Source organism: Tupaia chinensis, unplaced genomic scaffold (assembly GCF_000334495.1).
Source record: "Tupaia chinensis unplaced genomic scaffold, TupChi_1.0 Scaffold000116_1, whole genome shotgun sequence".
NCBI lineage: Eukaryota > Metazoa > Chordata > Mammalia > Scandentia > Tupaiidae > Tupaia > Tupaia belangeri.
Genome location: NW_006159580.1, coordinates 2,739,195 through 2,745,992, shown reverse-complemented (window position 1 = coordinate 2,745,992; position 6,798 = coordinate 2,739,195).

Here is a 6,798-nt window from a genome sequence, read left to right as displayed (position 1 = left end):
GGGAGGCTGGGAGGGGGCGCTCTGGGGAGGGCAGGGGCTCTTTGGGCTGGTGGGGGAGCATGTTTCCTGCCCGCCTTCGGTACTGCTCTGTGGAGGCCTCTGCTCGGTGTGCATGCCTGTGCTTACGCTCCCACCGGGACAGAAAGGTAGAAACGGTGGCCTCCGAGCACGGGGACTGCTGTGTCCAGGCAGTGGCTGCGGGGTGGGAGAGATCGCAGCAGGCTGGGGTTCTGCCTGCACCCCCTCGGCTTTCCTCCCTAAGGAGGGGGCTGTTTACTGAGGTCTCTGCTAACTTTTCCTGGCAGCAGGAGGGTAGCTGGGCCAGCACAGGGCAGGCCAGAGGTGCCCCCAGGCAACGCCAGCCCAGGGCTTGGTGAATGAACGCCTGGCCGCTGTGCTGCTTGCTTGGGTTCACTCTGAGGGGTGTTGTAACCTGGCCCCAAGGGGGCTCTGACTGCCCACGGCAGTGACTGGCCGGACAGCATCCTCCTCACTGCTCCACCCCTCTACGTACCTCCGTTAGCATTAGCGTGTGTATCTGCTTTGTGTCAGGGTCTGCATCGGGGTACCCAGACGTGGCAGAGATGCCGCCATGAGTCTTCATCAAACTTACACTCAGGCTGGAGAGGTGGATTCAACAGAATTATGATAACTAAGTGCCCGTAGGAGAGTGCTCATAATTGAGTGGGCGGCCCCACGGCCTAGTGGTTAAGGGGCCCAGACCCCATGTGGGATCTCATGTGGCTTGAAAACACACTATCAAAACAGAGAGAGAGACCAGCAGATAATGTAATGGTTATGATGCTGGATTCCCACGGTTCAAATCCTGGACCCGGTGACTTAAAATTCATGCAGGGTGCATGTGAGTGTGTGCTCAAGATCCCAAAATGAGAATGGAGGAGAAGGGATTGCAGTGTGGCCATCCCCCATGGGGGGGTAATTGCTTGCTTTCTGTCTCTCAGTCTCTCTGGTGGGCGCATGCATCCGATAGCTAAAATCTCTCTTGAAAGAAAGAGAACAGAAAAATACACTACGTGAGTGCGTGTGTGTCCAAATCCCAACAGGTTATAGAAGTAGAGAGAAGGATTGCAGTGTGACCATTCCCCACTCCCTCTCGTGAGTGCATGTGCCCTGCAGCGAATTTAAAAACAATAATAAATAACATTTTATAAATAATTCTTAAAAGAAAATAAAGCCATTTAGCCGTCAGTGGCCTGTATTAAGCACCCAGCCTGTGCCAAGGACTGGGGCAGGATTCAATGTCCGTTTCCTTGTCCCATCCTCACCACAGCCTTCGACAACCGCTATTTCACTAATCCCATTTGACAGATGAGGAAGCTGAGGTCTAGGAATTATTGTATTTAACTTTATTTATTTTATTTTAATGTGACCAGAGAGGGACCGAGTGAGAGAGAGAGAGAGGGGAAGTGAGAAAGCAAGCTGCCGGGTCTGGGACTGGAACCGTGGTCGGTCTGTGGGAGTCCAGTGCCCTTAACTACCATGCCACCTGCCGGCCCCAACTAGGGAAGTCTTCTGTTCAAGGTTCAGAGCTAGGAAGTGGCAGGTTTTTCCGGAGAGCCTGAGCTCCAAACAGGGATGGTCTCTACGCACTGACAGCCTTGGGAGGGCAGGAAAGAGAGGCCAGAAGTCCCCGTCAGGAAGTGGGCCATGGCAGCAGAGCCTTAGAGGCTGTTAGGAAGATATAGAGTCCTGGGGAGGGCCCTGGGCCTCAGTCTTCTCACCTGTCAAGTGGGTATGATACCAGTACCCGTCCCATAAGGCTATTCGGGGACTGAGTTGATATAGCCATAAAGAGCCTGCAGTCCGTGCTCAGTGACTGCTAATCATTATTGGTTCTGAATGGCAGCAGTGTGAGCTGTCGGGTGTGGTCCTGGTTGGAGGTCTGAACCGGTTCCTGGGCAGTGTTCCAGCTCCCACTCCCAGCACCCAGGCCCTGAAGGGAGAGAGCTGCAAAAGCCAAATGAAGTTAATTAGTCAGGAACCCCTGTTGTGGGATTTAACTCAGGCAGTCTGGTATATTCCTCTCTCTCTTTCTCTCTTTTCTTTTTTTTTTTTTTTTGGCATATTCCTCTTTTAAAAAAATATTTATTTAATTTTATTCATTCATTTAATTAATTAATTAATTAATTAATTTATTTATTTTGGAGAGGTTTACGCTATAGGGTGCGTGCACTCGCCAGAGAGAGAGAGATATAGAGACAGAAAGCGAGAAATCACCCCCCAGGGGGGATAGCCACGCCGCAATCCCTTCTCCTCCGTTCTCCTCTCGGGATCTTGGGCACGCACGCACACGTGCCTGGCGTGTTTTAAGCCACCAGGTCCAGGATGCAAACCGCGGTCGACTACATGGGAGTCCAGCGACATAGCCATTACGCTAGCTGCTGGGCCCTCATTCATTTATTTTAATTTGACCAGAGAGAGAGCGACACAGAGAGAGAGAGAGGGAAAATGAGAAAGCAAGCCACCAGGTTTGGGACTTGAGCTGTGGTGGGCCACGTGGGAGTGTCCAGTGCTTTAACCACCTCACCACCTGCTGGTCCCCAGCATATTCCACTTTTAAAGAACCCCACAACTGGTGCCAGTAGATGGCATGGTGATTAAGGTGTTGGATTCTTATGTGGTCTACTGCAGTTCGAGACCTGGACCTGGCTGCTTGAAAATCATGCTGGGCACATGTGCATGCATGCCCAAAATTTCCGAGAGGCGAATGGAGGACAAAGGATTGCACTGTGGCCATCTCCCCACTCCCTGCCCGGTGGACTGATTTCTCACTTTCTCTCTGTCTCTTCCTGGCGAGCACACATGTTCTATGGCAAAAAAAAAAGGGGGGCCCACAACCCCTAATTTGTCACCCAGCTCCATTCCTGACAACCTGGAAGCCCTCCTGCCTTCTGAGCGGTTTCCCTCTGCTGCGTGTTTTTCTGTGGGGACAGAGGGCGCACTAAGGAGTCATGGGGATTGGGACTGGAGACTGCTGGGACAGAGGCAGGGCAACCTGTGCGTGGTATGCAGACTGGTGCCCAGAGGAGCCCTCCGTGGGTGCAGAGGCCCTGGCCCGGGACGGGAGCAGGCAGGGGTCCCCACCGGCAGGTGGAGTTCGGGGAAAGACCCAGGAGGGCTGTAGGAGGCTGGAGGCTCAGGTCTTGGTGAGGTGCCCGACCCGACTTGAGACCCCCCCCAGGCACTCTAAGGAAGGGTTTGGGGAAGGCTCCGTGAGGGCAAAGGAGCAGTTCTCTGCCCAGAGGCCCTGACTTTGGGCATAACTCCCCAATGCTCGAGGCTCCCCTCCCACATACCCTGTCTTGATCCTCCCGCAGCCAGGTGGTGAAGACTGCAGGCCCTGGGGCCAGGGAGGCCTAGGTTTGAGTCCTGGCTCTGTCACTTATTAGCGTAAGAACCGAGCAAGTCCTTTACCTCCCTGCGCTTTCCTTATGTGAAAAATGAAGATGCCCTACTAGCTGCAGGGCCTGAGTAATTCCTAGCTGAGAGTCCATTCCCGCCTAGAACGGGCTGGTCTGTGGCCATCACTGGCGAGCCGGTGCGCTCTGTGGGCCCGTTTCCTCACCTGTGAAACAGGGCTGTGCTGGGCGCGAACACAGCATAGCGCCACCTAGGGGTGGGCACAACTTTGGGCAAAGGCCGGTCATTATTAGTTCACCTTTTTGAGACTTCCCCAAGTGCCTGGCCTTGGGTGGCCTTTCTACCCCGTCCTGGACAGACCTACAGGGCTGAGCGTGTGGTCACCCTGGGAGGCCTGCGTTTAGAAACAGAGTGGAGAACGACTTCAATACCAACCAGAGGAAGTCCTGCTGAGGTCCAGTTTGACCCAACCCATGTTTGTCAAAGGCTGGGCGTTCAGGAGCTGGGCCAGGCCAGGGGCCATGGCACCAGGGGAGCCCTCACCCACACGCCCCTGCTCTGGCTGGGAGGGTGCTGGAAGGTAGTCGGCGAGATGGTCCCAAGGTCTTTTGGGATTAGTCATCCCTGGGCTCAGGCTGAGTGGGGCAGTCCTTGGCGGGAATCCACCTCTATCCTCTGGGAACACACCCTTCGGGGCTCACGGAGGCTGAGCACAGCACCCCGTGTCGTCCCTGGGAGCCCTCTTCCAGGACCCCTGGAGGTGGTCTCTGAGTGTCCCTGCTCCACTTCCTGCAGCAAGTGGCAGGGTCCTGATGTTACCTGTGAGGTGGGCACAGCACGGGGCTGGCACACGGCGGGTGCCCACCAAGGGCTTGTAGGGCAGGACTTACTGGAGACACCCAGAGGAAAAAGCAGAGGTCCTGGGTGGCCTTCGCCCAGATCGCTGGCAGCTGCTCCTCCGCCTTAGGCTTCCTCCTTCTCTACAGGGGGACAGAACGCTGAAACCGATGTCCCCAGAACTGCGCTCTACCATGAAGGGCAGGGCTTAGTGGATAGGCACCTGCTTCCCCTCGGCCATCCACGTAGTGGCACAATGAGCTGCTCTGCCCAGCCCCGAGACTGTCACCCATGGGGTTAAGGTCCAGGTGCTCACTGGGCTTCTCCGTCCCAGGATCCTTTCCCTAATAAGTGACCCCAAGTCCTGGCCTCAGGGTCCCAGCTTTGCCACTTCCTGCTGTTCCCTTGAGCAAGTGCAATGGTTAACAGCTCAGAGCCTTGGTTTGCCCACCTGCCAGCATCGCCACGGAGCCTACTCCTGCTGGCGTGAGGGTGACGTCACCCTGGGAAGACACACGGTCCATGGGCTGGACCGCGGCTGGCTGGTTTCCTGCAGGATAGCTCCCAGGGCCATGACGCTATTACATACGACACCGTAATGACAGACACACGACATCATCCATCTGTCAAAACCCACAGAACTGTCTGACACAGAGTGAGCCTCACCGTCAGCTGTGGGCTTTGCTTGATCATAGCGTCTCAACATTGGGTCACCGAGGGTAACAAATGTACCCCGACCCCAGACGGTAGTAACAGGAGACACCGTGAGAGTGTGCATGGGGGTCTACGGGAGCACTCTACGTTGTCTTGATTTTTCTGTAAATCTAGAACTGTCCTATAAAAGCAAGTGTATTTTTTTTTTAGAGATTTTTGTTTGTTTGTTTGCTGGAGAGAAAGAGAGAGAGAGAGAGAGAGAGGGAGAGAGAGAGAGAAATGAGCTGCAACTCCTTCATTCTCCTCCTGGGATATTTTTTTAAATAAGTACTTTATTTAATTTGATTTTTATTATTATCTTCCAGTCTGATCAGAGAGAGACAGAGAGAGAGAGAGAGAGAGACAGAAAGAAAGAGAGAGAGAGGGAAAGTGAGAAAGCAAGCCGTCAGGTCCGGGACTTGAACGTGGTTGGCCATGTGGGAGTCCTGTGCCTTTAATCACCATGCCACCTGCTGGCCCCTTTCCTCCTGGGATTTTGGGCACACGCACATGTGCCTGGCAGGAATTTCAAGCCTCTGGGTCTAGGACTCAAACTGTCGGCCATGTGGGAGTCCAGTGACATAACCACTTTGCCACCCACTGGCCCCCAAAAGCAATGATATAAACTACAAAGAAAAAGAGCCCAAAAAGGAAGAGCAGGGCTGGAGCTTTCGCTCTTCCGCAGCCCCACCCAGCCCCGGGTGAGCCCAGGAGCTGAGCGGGACACCGGGACACCCGCCTGCCTCACTCCCTGGCTACTCAGCGAGCAGTGATTAAACCACCGGACTCCTTCCCTGGATTCAGAGGGGCTAGAGCAGCCCCGACAGGGACCTGTTCCTCTGAGCCGGGTGGATGCCCTGCACGTCCCAAGGCCCCAGGCAGCACTAGGGGGACCACCCACCCCACTCATGACGGCCTGGCAGTTTCTCCCACGTTGCCCGTCACGCAGGCTGGCCGGCTTCAGGGCAGAAATTGCCCCTCGGCTCCCATTTGCTCCCCTCCACCAGCTGTTACTTGCCCTGGACTCTGCATCCTCTCCACTTCTCTGCACTCCTGCCCCTCTCCCAGCGGGCCCAGCATCCCCACCTGGACCTGCAGCAGCCCCCTGCAGTCAGTGCTGCTCTCAGATTCTGGGAAACCCAGACACTAGCCAACCGGCAGTGGCGACGGCTTCTCGGCCTTCTCGGCTTCTCGTTGTCTAGGCCGAAGACCAGATTCCTTCCCGTGGCTGCAAACCTGCCTGGCCTGGCCCTCGTCCCTCACCTTGGCCCCTCCTGGCCCTCCTGCTCCATTACAGCTGCACTACTTGTTTTTTTTCCGGGGCATAGGTGCTGTGTTCCTTTCAGCCACAGGGCCTTTGCACATCCCATTCCCTCTGCTTGGAGTGTCAGTTCAAGCGTCACTACCTCAGGGAAGCCCTCCCGCACATACGCCATGCCCCAGCCTCCTCGGGGAAGCCCCAACCTTGTACTGCCACCCCTCACTCTTCCACGGAAGGTGGCCAGGTTGCGACGTGATGTAGTGAATTGATTGAAGTCTGCCTCTGACGCTGAATTCCAGGAGGCAGGGCTGTGTCTATGTGGGGTCTCTGTGGCATCCCAGTGCCTCGTGCAGGAGCTGGCACACTCCATGGACTCAATAAAAAGAAGGAACTTTGTAGAAAAATGAAATTAAGATATGTATTTATATCGGTGCAAAAAAATTGAGCTCCATGCATAGTTTTTTCTTTCTTTTTTTCTTTTTATTTTTTGGAAAGGTTTTGGCTATATGGCGCATGCGCTCGCCAGACAGACAGAGAGACAGAGAGACAGAAAGCAAGAAATCACCCCCAGGGGGGATGGTCACGCCGCAATCCCTTCTCCTCCCTTCTCCTCTCGGGATCTTGGG